At 38.7% G+C, this 17,331-nt stretch overlaps 1 protein-coding gene across 2 annotated transcripts in view; it reads right to left on the bottom strand.

Annotated features, from left to right (window-relative positions):
* The window catches only part of MAPK10 (mitogen-activated protein kinase 10), a 234,299-nt gene extending 217,333 nt beyond the window's left edge, over positions 1–16,966 (bottom strand). The window contains exon 1 of one of the 2 annotated variants that reach the window (XM_040967192.1): positions 16,852–16,966. The gene's annotated coding sequence lies outside the window, so the exon portion shown is untranslated. The remainder of the gene's footprint in view (positions 1–16,851) is intronic. The other variant, XM_040967191.1, reaches the window with a different exon arrangement.
* Between the last annotated feature and the right edge of the window lie 365 nt (positions 16,967–17,331).

Raw genomic sequence — 17,331 nt, 5'->3', positions numbered from 1 at the left:
TCCCTTCCAGCTCCCTGCCTGTGGCCTGGGAAAGCAGTCGAGGACAGCCCAAAGCTTTGGGACCCTGCACCTGCGTGGGAGACCCGGAAGAGGCTCCTGGCTTCGGATTGGCATAGTATCGACCCGTTGCGCTCACTTGGGGAGTGAATCATCGGACGGAAGATCTTCCTCTCTCTGTCTCTCCTCTCTGTACATCCGCCTTTCCAATAAAAAAATAATAAAAATAAATCTTTAAAAAAAATAAAAGGAGTTTTGAAGTGACTGATAAATCCTGCATTTTTTTTCCTTAAGAAAGAGTGGAGTGTAGCTCTTAAAAAAGAATGGGTGCTTCAAATATTTGCAGAACACAACTGTTTTTCTTCAAATAATATTCAAGTATACTTCTAAAATGCTTCAAAAACCACAAATTAGAGATACAACAGAAGGCATTCAAATAATAAAAATTTCCTTTTAAGTACATTACATATCAAAATTAATTTAATTCTACATAAAGTTTACTTGAAATAACACTTTATATCATATGTAAGTTTACATTAAAATCCATCAGAATTCATTCATAAATTTCCTTTATTGGAGATATTTTTAAAAATTACTCCAAAGACTTTCATAAGCTCATTAAAATATACTGTTAAGATTGATAAGGAAGAAATTTTGCAGAAAACACCTGTAAGATTCAACAGGAGCATATTCACAATAATCCCAACTCCATCATAGAACAAGGAAAGAACACCATCCATCGATGACACAGAACCTGAAAAGACACCTTTCCATTCTGGTTTGTAGGACTGCGGCTTGACCCAGCTTAGTTCCAGGATGATATGTGTGACATTTCCCCATGCCCTGCCTTCCCATGGAGAAATAGACCAGTTCCTGCTCAAAGTTTCTTAACAATATGGAGCTTAGGGACAAACTAACCTAGACAAAAGCCTAGGGTCAAAATTAAACTTGATTGGAAGTCACCAGAAAAAGTAATTTTTTTGAAGTGGCTTCCTCAAGGCGATCTTTATACTCTAATTTTAGAATAATAAATGGAAGGAAGAGAGTAAATTGAATGAAATGTACTAAAAGATGACTGCCATTTGTTCTCAGTGAAAGCCATCCATTGATGTCTGGTTCACATGTGTAACATATTTGTTCCTGAGGTTCTCCAGAGAGGACTCACACATCAGTGTTATTTTGGACACAGGTTTTACACTCAAATTTAATGCAACTCCCTGAAGGATGGTGGTAGTCAACCAATCTTTAAATGGCTACAGGAATTTTCAGAAAGCAATGAATTCTACAATTTAGAACTAAGTATAATTTATGGCTATTTTAGGTTATATGTTCTTTCTACACAAAAATAAAAGGTTCTCAAATATATATCTCTCTCCTAAAGAACCCCATTGTTAAGGTGTATTTGGCCCGGTATTCAGGATGCCTATAATCCCAAATTGGAGTTTGATTCTCAGCCCTGGTTCCTGATGCCAGCTACTCACTAATACAGACACAGGAGGGCAGCAGGTATGACCCAGGTGACTGGATTCCTACCACTTGTAAGGGAGTCGTGGATTGACTCCTGCCTCTTGAGTGTTGGTCAGATCCTGCCCTAGCTGTTGGAGGCACTGAAGGAGTGAAACAGCAGATGGAAGCACATTTTCTCTATCTCTGCTTGAGTGTTTGTGTGTGAGCACTTCTCAATTATTTTTAAAAGAAGCCCTCTCTGATGTACCCCATGCAAGGTGCCTCACTCCTGTTTCCTAACCGCCCCAAACTTCTGGATTGCCTCATGCATACTTGCTGACTCTTTTTTTCTCATCTCCCGGTAGGTCTCCAAGCTTCTCCAGCCTTACTTCTCAAATCACCATAGCTACGAACATGTTCTCATGAAAAGCAAATACATGAAAGTTAGGGGCCAGAATCGTGGCACAGTGAATAAAGCTGCTGTCTGCGACGCCAATGTCCCACATTAGCACAGGTTCAAGTCCTGAGTTCCTGGCTTCAGTTTGGCTCAGTCTTGGCCGCTGAGGCAATGTGGAGAGTGAACCAGCAGACAGAAGTACTCTCACTTCTCTCTCTCTTCACCTTTCAAATAAATAAAATAATATTAAATGGAGAGCCTCTGCCTCTCAAGGTTCTTCACCCCAAAGCAACAATATTGTTGATGACACCTTCTCTTCCCATAGTTTCTGGGCAGAGACTTACCCTAGAGGATAAAGGGTCCCCAAACTCTCAAGCCATAAAGACCTGCCTTAAAATCAGCTGTGTTGTTTACTGTGCATGAGTCTTTAGGCTACTTAATCTTTTGAGGCTCACATAGTTTTTTTTCTTCTGTAAAATCAGGGATCACACGAGCACCAACCTCTAGAGCACATTAGATATTGTAATATGATATGTAACATTATGTAAAAATACCTTAAAAAGAGCCTAGCAAATAAAGTATTATGCATGTTTCTACCTTTATCATTTTTATGATTATTTCCTTCCTACTTCTCCAGTAATTTTTTTTGTTGGCAGAGTTCTCAGAATCTCTGTCCCCAAACTCTTACCCTCAGCATTCCTGTACTTGGTGATGAGGCCTAAACATAGTCTGCAGCCTACATCCACCCAGCCCTCCCACACTCAACCACTTGCACCGTATGTGCAGCTTCCTGTTGGATGTCTCAAATGCATCATGCCCACAGCTGAATCCAAGTCTGCTCTTCCTCCAATGTTCCTTTTTTTCTAAAATTGAAACCATCACCTACACAGCAAACTAAGCCAGAAATCAGGAATCACATTTGACTGCCATTCCTACCATCTTCTAACTGCAATTAAGTACTGTAGGTTCTACCCACCTCCTGGTTATTCTTGAGACAGTCTCTGTCTTTTAGCCCTGCACCGGCCTAGTCCAGGCCACCAAGTGTCTCCCCTGGACCACACTGTCTCTTTGCCATCAGTCTTATCTTTCTCTAAATGTTTTCCATAAAGCCAAGGGAGCTTTCCTTGAATGTTCAAATCTGGTCACATCCCCAACCCTTTGTTTAAAATTGTGTCATAACGAAGATGGCCCACAGAGCTCTTCATAGCATAATTTGTTATGCATACTTCTGCAGGCTTGTTTATTATCCTCTTCCTCCTATATATCATGCAGTTCTTTAAATATTTGTAATCCCTCAATCCTTACATTTGCTGTTTTCTCAGCCTGGAATAGTATCCCATGTCACCGTTCACCTGCTCTTTATCTGACTACTCCCCCCAACCATCTTTCCTCAAGGAGACATTCTTTGACACCTAAATTTTCTGAAGTTTCTTTGTTATATGCTTACTTTAATAAACACTGTAATCCTCAACACAAAATCATTTCTCAGAGCTCAAACATTGAGAGCAAATACACAAATAAATACATAATTACAAACTATAGTACATGTTATGAAGGAAAATACCCATTTCCCTCATCAGAAAACAACACAATAAAACCTTTTCTGGATTTACTGTGTAGAAGAACTCCATGTGCGTGTATGTGTGATTGCATACGAACCCAAAGAAAACGAGAAACGTCATCGATACCACCTAGAAGAAATACAGGGAGAGAGGAAGACAGACAGCATGCTCCTCTGTTAGTACTCTCTGTCACCTGTGATTGATGGTTCAACATCCATCCTGCCTTGATTGTGCAACATGCATTCCCATGCAACAACCCTGAACTTCTAATGTCATGCCCGTGGCTCTGCTGAAATAAAACATCATTCAAAAATCTGTTCTAATCATTTGTACATGTTTTATTTGGCAAAAATATTAATAATTTGTTGTGCATGTTGTGTTGCATCATGGTAGAAATTAAAATCTATTCAAATTAAAAGATCATAAAATCTAGAGGTAAATAACACCTAAGCAAAATTTGTAAAAGACATGAATACATGAACACTGTGAAAAATGATTTTTTTAAAATTGAAGATCTGTCCAAAAAGATTGTGCCCAAGAGAGTCAGGTAATAGAAGACATCCAAGAAAAGTTGTAAAGATAGAGATGATAAAATGGAAAAATATGGCTGAATTTTAAAAAATTATTTTTTTCACTTTATCTTCTTGCTCTCTTTGTTACCCTCCTTTTTCTCTTGCTGTTTTTTCTCACATGTTTCTGCAATGGATAATGCGCTAATTTATGATATAACGTCAGAGATCTGCCCTTTAAATTAGAAATTTGATGCAGAAAATCAAGCTAGACTCAGAAAATTTTCTAATGTCAAAAGGAAAGCGTTGTTTGCATTCAAATAAATTAGACATCCACTAAAAAACATGCATGAGCAAAGAAATGGCATAAAATAACCTTTCCAAAATAAGTAGGACATGAAATCACTTTTATGAAGTTATGTTAGATAATTTCTAAGTAAGGGCAGAATAATTTTATGGAAAACAAATCATTTCAAATGTTCACATTGTTTTCTTATTGTATGCATTGTGGAAAGACTAAAACATTATGAGCTTGTCCTAGCTGTTTGAAATTTCATGTTCAGCAAGAAGATCTCAGCTTATGCTTGACAGCCCCACTTTTCTTATAAATGATTTTTAGGTACTTATATAAATGTTAGGTTCAGTAATATGGATACCCAAACCCTTGAACAAAGGATTCTTGTCCATTTCTTCCATCTAATATGAAACATATTTTACTTATTCATCAGTTTGTTACTTCTTTTGTTCTACCAGAACATATGCCCTAGGAAGTCAGGAAAAACTCCACATTATATTCATTACTAGAGACCCACATCTAAAGCATAATTTGACATTTTTAGTAGATTTTCACTATATCAGTGAATGAAATCAAATAAGCCCTTGGAGTTGGTTTGGTACAAGTGGTGAATCCAGATTACCAGCACCTCCAAATGGTTCTGTTGCATAAAGCTAAGAATCCTGCAATGGATACAATTTAGAAGTGGCTTTCTGCACTAGCAAGAAGAGGCTGCTTATTCACCTTGATCACCAAAGAAAAAGCAGTTATAGCTGAGCTTCTTTTAAAATAGACTTCTCTGAAACTGCTCCAAGTCTTCATCCACACTTACACAGTGAATGTGACAAGTTCCTCCATGTTTGATAGTGAGAGAAAAGAAACTGCCTCACCCAGAGAAAAAATGGGGAAATGAGAGTGGTGGAAGCTCTGTGGGTCTTCAGAGTTGTGGATATCTTTAACACAGACAAGGATACATATTATCTTTCTCCAGCAGTCCAACGGCCAAAATTCCAAATTCCTCCAATCCCACCCACAGACTCTCTTGCAGTGGCGCAAGTGGTTAAGGTCCTCGCCTTGTACGCCCGGGATCCCATATGGGCGTCAGTTCTATCCCCGCTGCCCCGCTTCCCTTCCAGCTCCCTGCCTGTGGCCGGGGAAGGCAGTCGAGGACGGCCCAAAGCTTTGGGACCCTGCACCCACGTGGGACACCCGAAGAGGCTCCTGGCTTTGGATCCGCAAAGTATCGGCCGTTGCGCTCACTTGGGGAGTGAATCATCGGACGGAAGATCTTCCTCTCTGTCTCTCCTCTCTGTATATCCACCTTTCCAATAAAAAAATAATAAAAATAAATCTTTAAAAAAAAACAAACAAAAAAAACTAATGGAAGTCCACTTCTGTCTTCTTTGACAACACGAATTCCACACTGCTTTTTCTTGTGCTTATGGTGAGGATTATGAAAATAATGTCTTGGATTGCCAAGAACTTGGAAGTCTGCAAAATGCATTAACATATATGATCTCACATATTTAAAACAACATCAGAGCACTGTTTTACAGACCCGATTGTCCTAATGCTTCCTGGCTCTATATTATCTTTATTCAGAATGTTCTTCCCAGCCCTGATGGGATCATCAGGAATACTGTGTTAAAAGTACCCCTAGGCAGCAAGTGATAGCCCAAATATTTGTATCCTTGTACTCCTGTGTGAGACCTACACTGAATTCTGGACTCCTGACATTAGCCTGACTCAGACTCACCAGTGCAAGCATTTGGGGAGTGAACCAATATATGGAAGACCTCTGTCAATCTATTCCATCTATTTCTCTCTCTATATGTGTGTGTGTGTGTGTGTGTGTGTGTGTGTGTGTGTGTGTGTGTGTGTGCGTGCGCGTGCGTGTGTGTGTGGCTTTCAAATAAATTGAAAACTAAAATTAAGAGAGAATAAAAAGTCTTGATGAATTTGCCTATTACAAGCAGCTTGGAAATTTGGATCTGTCCGTGTGATTTGAAAGCTGAAGCCCTTAGGCATCGCACTCTGGAGTCAGGCATTATTCCATCTCACCGAGTGGAACAGCAGGACTGCAGCACCACACGAAACCATCTAAAATGTCAGCAGGGACATCAGGGTACAAAGGAAACATGTGCAATTGCCTGGAGTCCCAAGCAGAGTTGTGAGCAACTAAGGAAAGCAGCATGAAAGAGAAGGGGGTGAAGCTAAATAAGACTGGAAGTGTTTATGTAAACTATACTGTCACTTCATTCCCAAGATTTTGCCAGGAAAAATAACTGGGAGCTACACTTTAACAAACACCACTAAGGTTCCAAATATTCCTTCTAAACATCTTTTTTTCTTTTAACGCCATCTACAAATCTTCTATGCTGGTTATCTGACCTCATCAATAAATACCAGGTTTAAAGACAGTAAGATACTGCAAAATTCTCACTCCTTAGCCTAACAATTAAATCTAATTCTCCAGGTATTTTGCTCAACTTTTTCTTTATTTTCATAAGATACAGTACAGCATGGTGGGTAAATGCATACACTCTGCTCCTCCACTCATTCATTGTGAGACCTGGGGTGTGTCGCTTAACTTGTTTGTGCCTACATTTACTCATCTACACAACAGCAATAACAGTGGCCCCCACTTCACTAAGTGGTCTCATAAGGAATAAATAAAATATCATTTAATGATAACATACTAGGGAATTGTCTGCTTTAAAGTAAGTTCTCTACAAATATTTGCTACAATAATTACTATATAATGCATGTGTCACAAGGATTACAAAATCAACAACTAGAATTCAATAAATGCTTTTATAATAACAAATTTATTTTTATTTGCAATGATATTTATGTAGTTAAGAAGGATGTAAACCTGTGTGGACCACTGATTAAGGAGGGTTGGGTTGAGGAACAAGAGAAAGTGGATGAGACAACAGCCTCCAATTTCCCTTTTTCTTCCGGTAGCTGGGGAAAGTGGGGAGAGAATGGGAGAAGATCACTCCCAGCAGTCCAACTGCATGAGTACCTGGGAATGGGGGATGGCCATCCAGTGTCATCCCAGGGTCCCTAATGTGGAGCATTTTCTGAAGGCACTGTTCAAGTGGTTTTGATACTGTTGATTTCATTGCTCCAAGAATGAGGAAATCCTTCCAATGCCCGTTGGCTGACATAGTTCACCTTAAAGTTTCAATTTGCCCAGATACTTGCTGTTAAAGCTTGGCCAGGAGATCTCTCCAATTTGTTCTGCCATTTATAGTATTGAAGTCCTCTGTAGGCTTCCATGAACTGGTTGTCATGCCTCCCATGTGCATCTGGGCATGCCATCTGTTGTACAGACGTCAATAACCGAGGAGACCCAGTTTTGACACATGCACTGCACAATCAGATCCCAGACCTGTGATTTTCCCCATGATTAGAGCTCTGAGTCCAGTGATCAAGTTGGCAGGTCCCCAAAGAAACCCTACCTGAAGTGATCCCAGATCTGACTCCTGCGTGTGCTAGCCAGTGTGAAGTCCAGCTCGGTTCATCATGCAGTTAAAGTTATAGTCACCTGGTCAATTCTGTCCCTAACCCCATCTCATATGCAAACAAATGGATGCTATGACCCAGACTATCACACACTTGGCCCTCACGCACACTGGCTGGAATTTCAGCCTAGAGAGAGCAACTCCCAATCCCAGTGCTCCAGATGTGTGTTGTACCACCCTGGGGCCTTGCCCACCTGTCCGAGTCTCACACATGCTAAGGCACAGGTGCCTGGATCCCGTCTGATAGAATACTGGCATCTATTCCCACATATCTAAAATTAAACCAAATTAAATTAAATTAAATTAAAACAAACAAAAACAGGCAGCTACACTGGCACACTGGTATAGTTAACACACATTTTGTCATTAACCAGGCCCAGGATGCATGCCAGCTATTAGCTGCTTTTCTCCAAATAGCGTAACACTTGCCTAGGTGCAACACAATCTAGGCAGTTGCCTACAGCTGGGGTCAATGAACATTTATACTTCATGCACTCCATTTATTGCTCATACAAACCCAATGAAAGTGATACTATTACCATGCAATTTTTTTTTCATGAATCAGAGGCTCAGATTGGTCACAAAGAGTCCAAGATTACCAAATTATTGAAGTTGTAGAATTTGGTCCTAAGCAACAGTCTAACTCCTGAATCAGGCACTTAAACACCATGCCGTTTCAAGCACACACAGTAAAACTTGCTAACAGATATTAAGGCTTTGCCCTGGGCCATGTATTACTCTAATAATTTTTCATCTCTTCCCTTCAATAATTCTCACAACCACCCTAAGAGCAGATTCATTTTTATTTTTCTCCATTTTCCAAATGAGAAAACCAAAGAGACAGGCATTAGATAACCTAGTGAAGGTCCCACACCATTCATGTGACTAATATAAATGCACCCCATATTAAAAGATAAATAAAGCAGATGTGCTGTGTATTCACCTTTGTGATCCAGTACCAAACAGAGGATCACAATTGTAACAAAGAAAACTCCCTCTTGCTATGTTCATCTAACAGATTCTCAGCCAGCATGATTAAAAGAAATATGGGGCGGGGGGACGGAGAAATACTCAACACTAGAATCAAGAAGGGAGGAACTGATTAAATGCTAATGTATTCTGATTTGTCTTACTACTCAATCATTTTCCCACCTGTAATGGCATCTATTTTCAATAGTCATTTTCAATCTGCTCTGCACAATTTGAGTAGAACATAATTCACAATCAAGAAATGTGGGTGAAATTTTCATAGGAAGTAAAACCACTGCATTCATTTGGTGCCTGACCCAAAGAAGTCTGAGTCGATATGGGGACAGATGGCAGCTGAATATTCACTCTCTTCAACTGGGACAAAGAGGGGAATTTGCCAGTGGCATATTTTGGCCAAAATCCTCAGGAATTTGTAGGCCACATATACCAATGTGAATAAGTAGCAATTGCTACAATGCTGGACAAGACTCTTAAAAAATGCAAATGAGCAGCACACGTCTTTATTTGGTGAGCAGAGCATAGATTAAATTGCAGTCTCAACTATTCTTGAAGTTCAGTACCATAAACAAGAGGGCCTACTATGTGTTCCCAGAAATCCAGACTGATGTGAAATGATCATATGGAAAGGTACTTTTAGAATTAAAGCTCCTGTTATACATCTTGACAACACATTTAGTGCATGAGTCAAAAAGGGAGAGGCAAACACATTTTTGCAATTAGATGACTGTTTGGGAGTATGGCAATGTGCCATGGAAAATAAGACCGGTCAATGGTTAGGATGAAGTACTGGATTCTTTACTTTCACAACAGTATTAAGTGCTCAACTTGCTAGGACAAAAGAAAGCCCAAAAAGAGGATATAAGAGGACAATTAGTAAAATGTGAAGGTTTAATGGATTTTTCAGAATATTTTCTGGGTAAAGAAAAAGTTAATGGTCAACTATATTGCCACAGTTAACTATTATCAGACAAGTAAAAAGAAGTGAGAAGGGATTCTGAATATGAGAGGGCAAGACATGATAACACTGGTAACAAAAATTGACAAAAAACAGCAGTTACTCAGTTGTAACTCTCCATGTTTTACCTTCACTACCTTCACAATAAATAGCCTTATGAGTTTAGCATCATTTTACAGATCTTATGAGTTTAGCATCATTTTACAGATGAGGAAACTTAAACTGCCTAGATTATATGATTTAAAGGAATTTAGGAAAATTCATTGAACTTGGATTTTAACCCAGCCAGTACTGATTGTGGATTTCATGTATTTACCACTACATTACATAGGGCTATGGGTTAACTCAACAGAAGTAACCCAAATCACCCAGAACAAAGATTCAGGTACTGGGTACACCAAATATGGCTGTCCTATTTGCATTCCCATGGGGCCTAGTCAGGGTGATAATGCTTCTGAGAGTGACAGAATATCTGACCAGAGAGTGATGGAAATAATGAGATACAATGAAATTCAAGCACTCTTAAAATGACTCCTCTGCTAACCAGGACACGACAAGGAAGATGCATAATAAACAGCTGGCTGTATCTTCTTTCTCCGGAGCTGAATGAGAAGAACCTTGCTGGGTAGGCATTTTGTGCTAATGACTTTACCATCATTAACAATGTCACACGTTCTAGGTGATGTTTTGTATTTATACGGCAGCCTCTACACAGGAGCAAAAGCACCTGGCAAACTTTCTCATTTTCATTATCGATGCCCCAGATTAATAAAGCATCTTTCTACCTTTCTATCAGAGAACTCATTAATCCTTACACAGACTCATGTGACACAAATAGGCAAACCATCCATTGCTACATTTTACATATGGAGAAACTAGTGCCCAAGAACTGATGTGTAACTGCTTAGCTAGATGGTTGCTGGGCCTGGAATGAAATTGTAAAGAACTCAGCAGCCCCTGCCTCTTGAGTGAAGCCCTAACTCACAGAGACTTTCTCTGTCTCCTGGATCCCTCTCCGTGGATTCTTTTTCACTGCCCCTGCTTCAAGCTGAGTTCTAACTCCCTCCTTCTAACGTTCACTCCGTCGTTAGTATGTGTCTTCAGTAACCATCTCTCACAAGCTCAGCCAGCCAGCTATTTTTGTAAACCTGCTTTGAGAACAGAGCTTCCTTGTTATTTGTAGAAATAAATCAAGATTTCTTCGTGAGCTGTTCAGAGGTCTTTTCTTCAGGCTATTCCCAGCCTATTTTGCTAGCCATATCTCCCACTGCTAGCTCTTCTATGTGCAGATCATCCAGGCTTAAACGCTTGTACTTCAAATCCACTCTACTCCTTGGTTATTCTGTTCCTTTTCCTGGAAATGACCTTTCCAATCCCAACACTGGCTATAAGAACACTGCTAGGGCCTGGCACAGAAGCCTAGTGGCTAAAGTCCTCACCTTGAATGCAGCAAGATCCCATATGGGTGTTGGTTCTAAGCCTGGTGGCCCTGCTTCCCATCCAGCTTCCTGCTTGTGACCTGGAAAAGCAGTTGAGGATGGCCCATAGACTTGGGACCCTGCACCCATGTGGGAGACCTGGAAGATGCTCCAGACTCCTGGCTTCAGATCAGCTTAGCTCCAACAGTTGTGACCACTTGGGGAGTGAATCAGTGGATGGAAGATCTTCCTCTTTATCTCTCCTCATCTCTGTATATCTACCTTTCCAATAAAAATAAATAAATCTTAAAAAAAAAAGGAACACAGTAAACAATTCCATGCCCTCTTTGACTCCTGAGCTGCCTGAATCTGCTCCCCCTGCCATGCATGAACCTTCAGTGGTAGCACCCAACACGCACCTAGGACTACAGGAACTGACGCAAGTACATCTGTCTTGTTGGAATTTCATGTCTTTGAGATGCAGAGGCCAGTCTGTGGACAAGTGAGGCATGAGAATAAAACCTCCCTCTCTGCTGTCTTGAAGCTTACAGTCTGGCGGCCTTTTTCATCTAGTATCTCATCTCAATGGCAAAGACACTGTTTCCTGAATTCTCCCAAGGGAAGGATACAGTAGTACCAGTCCACAATGCATTAAAGGGATGTTAGCTCATTTCATGCAGCAGTTCTTAAAATACAAGACAAAGACTTCTGTAGGTCTCCCAAGACCCATTTATCCCACCCTCAACTAAGTCAAATGAATTCTAGAGAACATAAAGAATTAGCTCACCACTGGCACGCATTGTGTTTCAACTGTTCAGCAGTTTCCCAGAGGCAACATAAGGTATAATACAACAATAGATTGAAGGAATGCATAGATAAAAGAATTCAGCTGTCTACTGTTACAAAGCCATTAAATAGATTTGCAAACATGTAGCAAGGACACTTTGTCACTAAATTATTTTTATTTTTTCAAGGATAGTTGCCATCAAAAGCTTTACTTAAGGGTTGTCATTGTGGTATAGCAAATTAAGCCACTGCCTAAGACACTGGTGTTCCATATCAGAGGCCCAGTTCAAGTTCTGGATGCTTTATTTCCATTAAAATTCCATGCTGATGTGCCTGAGAAAGTGGGAGAAACTGGTCAAACTACATATGACAGACCTAGATGGAGTTCCAGGCTCTTGGTTTCAGCTGCCTGGCCCAGCCCTAACTATTGTGCCCATGTGGGAGTGAACCAGTCAATAAAAAAAATTCTATCTGTCCCTGTCTCTGTAGTTCTGCCTTTAAAATACATTTTTAAAATAAGTAATATCTTAAGAATATTTAGGCTAACATATAATGAATTTGTTACTGATTTTTAATAAAATGTTTTCGATTTATATCATAGTAAATATAAGAGCTATAAGAAAATTCTTAAGGTCTATCTGTCATTTTCAAGGATATAAAGATATCATGAATCCAAAATGTTTGGGACCACTACCTTTAATTCTGGGCCCATGTTTTCCTGCAGAGCCCAATTCAAGAATGCTGGATAGAAACGGGTTCTAAGTCAGTGAGATCTAGGTAGCATCTGAGAGCTCTAGCAAGTTCCAAGAAACACCCATGCTACTCATCCCCAGACTATCATAGAGCAGAAAGGATCTTAAAGAATGACAAAGACCCAAGTGCAAATGTTCCTCAATTTATAACAGGGTTACATTCTGTTAAATCCACTTTCAGTAGAAAATATCCTGACCTGAAAATGCACTTAGTGTTCATAACATACGGCACATCATGGCTTAGCCTAGGCTATCTTAAATGTGCTCAGGACATGTACATTGGCCTACAGTTTAGAAAATCCTCCTACACAAAACCTACTTCATATTGAAGTGTCCAATGTATTCTGTGGTGGACTGGAAGCTGTGGCTTCTTGCTTCTGGCTAACATCACAAGAGTATCTCACACCATAGTGCCAGCCCAGAAAAAGATAAAAGCCCAAAATTCAACATATGGTCTTCATTTGTGCTGCACAATAACAAAGTCAAAAAATAGTAAGTCAAACGCCATCAGTCAAGGATCATCTTCAAGGCTAAACACAGGCAAAATGGACACTATGGAGCAAATCAGAGGTAAGAAACACCTGTATTTGTGTGTGTGTGAGAGAGAGACAGAGAGAGATAAAACAAAATACACTGATGTCCCAGGTATTAACATGTCATGAATTGCTTCAATGAAAGTGTATGAGCAAATGGGACATTCTAAGCAGTAGAAAACCTATCTGATGGGTGCTCAAGAACATGAAGAAGTCTCTCCACAAGGAACTTACAAGTTCACAACTGCAAAACCAAGAATTTGTGAATTTACTGGCGAAATCACAGACAAGAAGACAGCATACTGGACTACTTAAATCAACGCACTAAAGATGATGGTGAGGGTCTGCATCTCGACAGTGACAATAGGTTAGAATCAAAGCGGACAGACTGGAGAAAACTTCCAGAAACACAGAGACTGGTTGCACTTTCACTTGTTAATTTAAAAACCAGGCAGCTGTTGTTTCTCTGCATTATTTGGAGGCCTGGAATCTATTCTTAACCTGACACTTGTGCAAGTGAACTTGAAAAAGCCATTTATCCCCGTTTAGCAACTGGTTCCTCATCTTAAAAGAAAAAAAAAGAAGAGTTGACCTAAATAAGCACTGTTCTCTCTGTAAAATGTTAAAATTTATGAACCTATGAAGTAAATCCATCTCCAATTGAAACAGCATAAGAAAGCAAATCTTCAGAGTCTACCACAATATCTAAAGTATAAAATATACACTGGATGAACAACACAGAATCTACCTAGCCAACAGGTATTAAGCTTCAGATTTATTAAATCCCCTCTGTTCTTGTTTCAGCACATTCATTACCAACTTCAGTTGTTTGGTATGTATTTCTCACTGGCAAGTCTTTGATATTTGTTCTTACTATCTTTTAACTGTATTCCTGCAATAGCACCTTCAGTATTCTCTCTGGCTCAGTCTAATCCTCTTCCAAACACTCTCTGAGAAAGTACAGAATTCTGTAGTCTGAAAGACCTGCTTTGCATGCTAAGTCAACTATTCTTTAACTGCGTGATTCCCAGTCAGTTATTTGACTGCTCTAATTTTCCTTATCTGTAAATTATAGAAATCGTATGAAGGAAAAGTGCTTTTAAAGTGTTTAGACTATGACAAAAATACAGATCACTCAATATAGGGCATGAATGATGATGACAGAACACAAGAGATGTACCATGCAAAGTCTCTTAAGATACTGCTAAGTAAAATTAAAAGTCCAACAAGAAACAAATGAGAAAACGTTTCAGCAAAATGCAAATTAATACCTCCATGAACACAATTATATATTCACCTGATTAACAAGTTTAATAACTTGTATATCAATTGTTGATGAGGATATGGAGTTTCCAGATATTGCTGCTTGGAACATAAATTGATATAACCAACTGGGAAAAAATTTGGAATTATTTATTAAAACCAAATGTCTGCAAACCCAAAACTTAGCAATTCCTTCTCTTGATATCCTAGAGAAGTTCTTGCACATATCCTATTGATACTAAGACTGATAATATTTATGAAATATTTTATGTATATATTTATATCAGCATAAGTAATGCAGAAACAATCCAATATAAGATGGATACGTACATTTTAATATATACCTAGGTCAGAATACCATTCAGTATTTCACATGAATAACTATTTGCATGAACATAGAAAAAGTCTCAATATATGTATTAATCAAGTAAGTAATAATGTGTATACTACAATTACAAATGCATGTAACTGAAGCATAGACAAAACCAAGATTTACAGCATTGAGATGCACACATATATGGAAAGTCTAGAAAGAAAATCCAGGAATGAACTTGACAAAAGAAGGGATAATAATGTTGCTTCTGGTGGGGACTGAGACGTAAAAGGGCCATACAGGGTTTGGTGTGGACTTGCTCCTTAATATGAATGGTAGTTACATGGTAGTTGACTTCCAATTATTCTTTACCTTGTGCAAGTTTTATATACTCTTCTGTGTGTGACATAATTCGCAATTAGAAAATAGGCTGATTATATGAGTCTCCTATTTAAAGTCTCCTCACAGCAGAATAAAATTCAAACTCCTTAGCTTTCCCTAAGATCTCTCTTATGTCCTGCCATCATAATTTCCGCCCTAGTACAGTAAATGATAACTAGTGCCCCCTCTGACTTGGCACTGTGTTTTAATTGCTCATTTCCTCTGGCTAGTTGGCTAAACTGTCACTTAGTGCTCAGCCTAGTAGTAATATGCCACTCCAGACATGGGACAGGAGGAGGATTAAGCCAGAAGGTGTACAACTCTCCTCTCTTTGTCCCTCTTTCAAGTACTTTCTTAAAAAGCAATAACTTCCTCTGAGAAGTTTTCCTTAACTTTTTCCTAACACATTCATACCAGACTCTTTGCAACATTTCCTTTGGCATCCTATATCCATTTATATCAGTAAATCATAAAAATCACATTCATTAGAATAGTTCTATCACATTTTATTATAAACCCCATGCTCATGAGATTAAAATTATCTTAAAAAAAAAAAAAACTACCTTTCATCTGTCCCTAAAACTGAGCTGGTTATCTATATCACAGATTCGGAGCAGTTGTTTACTTAATGAGTACATGTTTAGAAGGAGAAAAGCATAATAAGTGTTTTCTATGTCACTAGGCATAACACATAATTCCACCTATTATGTCCAATCAGTAAAAATGGCCTTTATATTAGGTCAGAGAATTTGATTATTGGTAATTACACATGATTTCTTCTTTGTCACAGCCATTGAACGCATATTGGTTAAGCATGGCGCAATGATTACTACTAGATCAGCTTTCTCAATACAGTCATAGGCCACTATAAAAAAGTCATGCTATGAAAGAACTACACAATGGATCTCCTCAGACTTGGCAGTGATAGGCTATACATTAACTCACAGAGTAACCAACCCATATAGTGTTAGGCTATACATTAACTCACAGAGTAACCAACCCATATAGGCCAGTAGACACTGATGACCAGTCCACAATAGCTTCTTTTGGAGACTTGTAATTACTATTGTCACACTCTATTTCTGAAAATGATATTGGACAGATCATCTCAGCTGAAGCACATTGACTACTGACTTCAGTGACTATGCAGTATCAAGGATTTGATTAAGAAAAGGATTCTTGATGTGTTTGATTCAGTTTACATAAAATAAAAAGTTCTAAGAATGGGATCAACTAGGCAAAACAACTGCATCTGATTTCAGTATTTTTACTAAATAAAAGAATTTGTAAGTAAAAATATCCACAAAGTGAGTTTCATAAAACTGCGATATGATTTTTTTTATTTCTAAAAGCCTAATTATTGTGTGTTTCTGAAATGAATTAATTATCATAATTTAGGTAAGAAACAATTTGTTAAAAATATTAATCAATGAAACATAAGATTATGTTACAAATACGAAAGATAATTTAAATGATACTGCTATTCTGCCATATGAAATTGTTATTTGCAGCCATGTTATGTAGACTGATCTCACCATCCATGGGGGTAGAATCATAGTGTTTCTAAAGATCTTGCACTAATACAGGTGGTATTAGTCCCACATCATCAATTAAACATGCTGTCCTATTGACATCATCTGGAGCAGCATTTTTCCAATCCAAACATTAAATCACATGCAATACCTCAATCAGCTATGTAGATCATTGGTCTCCTGCTAAGGATCATTTTCCAATATGCAACTCACCACTGCTTGTAAGGTTTCTCATCGATGGGAAATGGATCTAATTCAACAGCTTCCAGCATACATTGCCATAGCGAACATCTGAAGTGGTTCTGCTGTTGGTGTTCCTCACACTAGCCTAAAATCAAAGAAAAAACAGATGGGTTTGATTCTAAGAGCTAAATGAGAATTCCACTTTCATTATGAAAGGCATCAAAGATAATTGGTTCCCAAGGTGGCAGGGTACACAGAGAAGAAATTAAGCATCTCAGAGTGGATAACTCAGTTCAGGAATTATTGCAAGTGAAGTTCCTTTGATGTTATCAATACCACATTATATGGATATTTTTGAAGTCTGTATATAAATCTAATTAGTAACTGCTATTTGGGTTGATAGGAATATCTGTTTCTGTGATGTGGATTTGATTTTGTAGCACAAGCCACTCTTTCATCCTCAACTGAGACAGCTCCACTGTTGTAAGATGTAACAGTAGTTGCATCTTT

Source organism: Ochotona curzoniae, unplaced genomic scaffold (genome assembly GCF_017591425.1).
Source record: "Ochotona curzoniae isolate NIBS_2020 unplaced genomic scaffold, NIBS_Ocur_1.0 scaffold_4506, whole genome shotgun sequence".
Taxonomy (NCBI): Eukaryota; Metazoa; Chordata; class Mammalia; order Lagomorpha; family Ochotonidae; genus Ochotona; species Ochotona curzoniae.
This window is presented reverse-complemented; position numbering and strand designations above follow the sequence as displayed.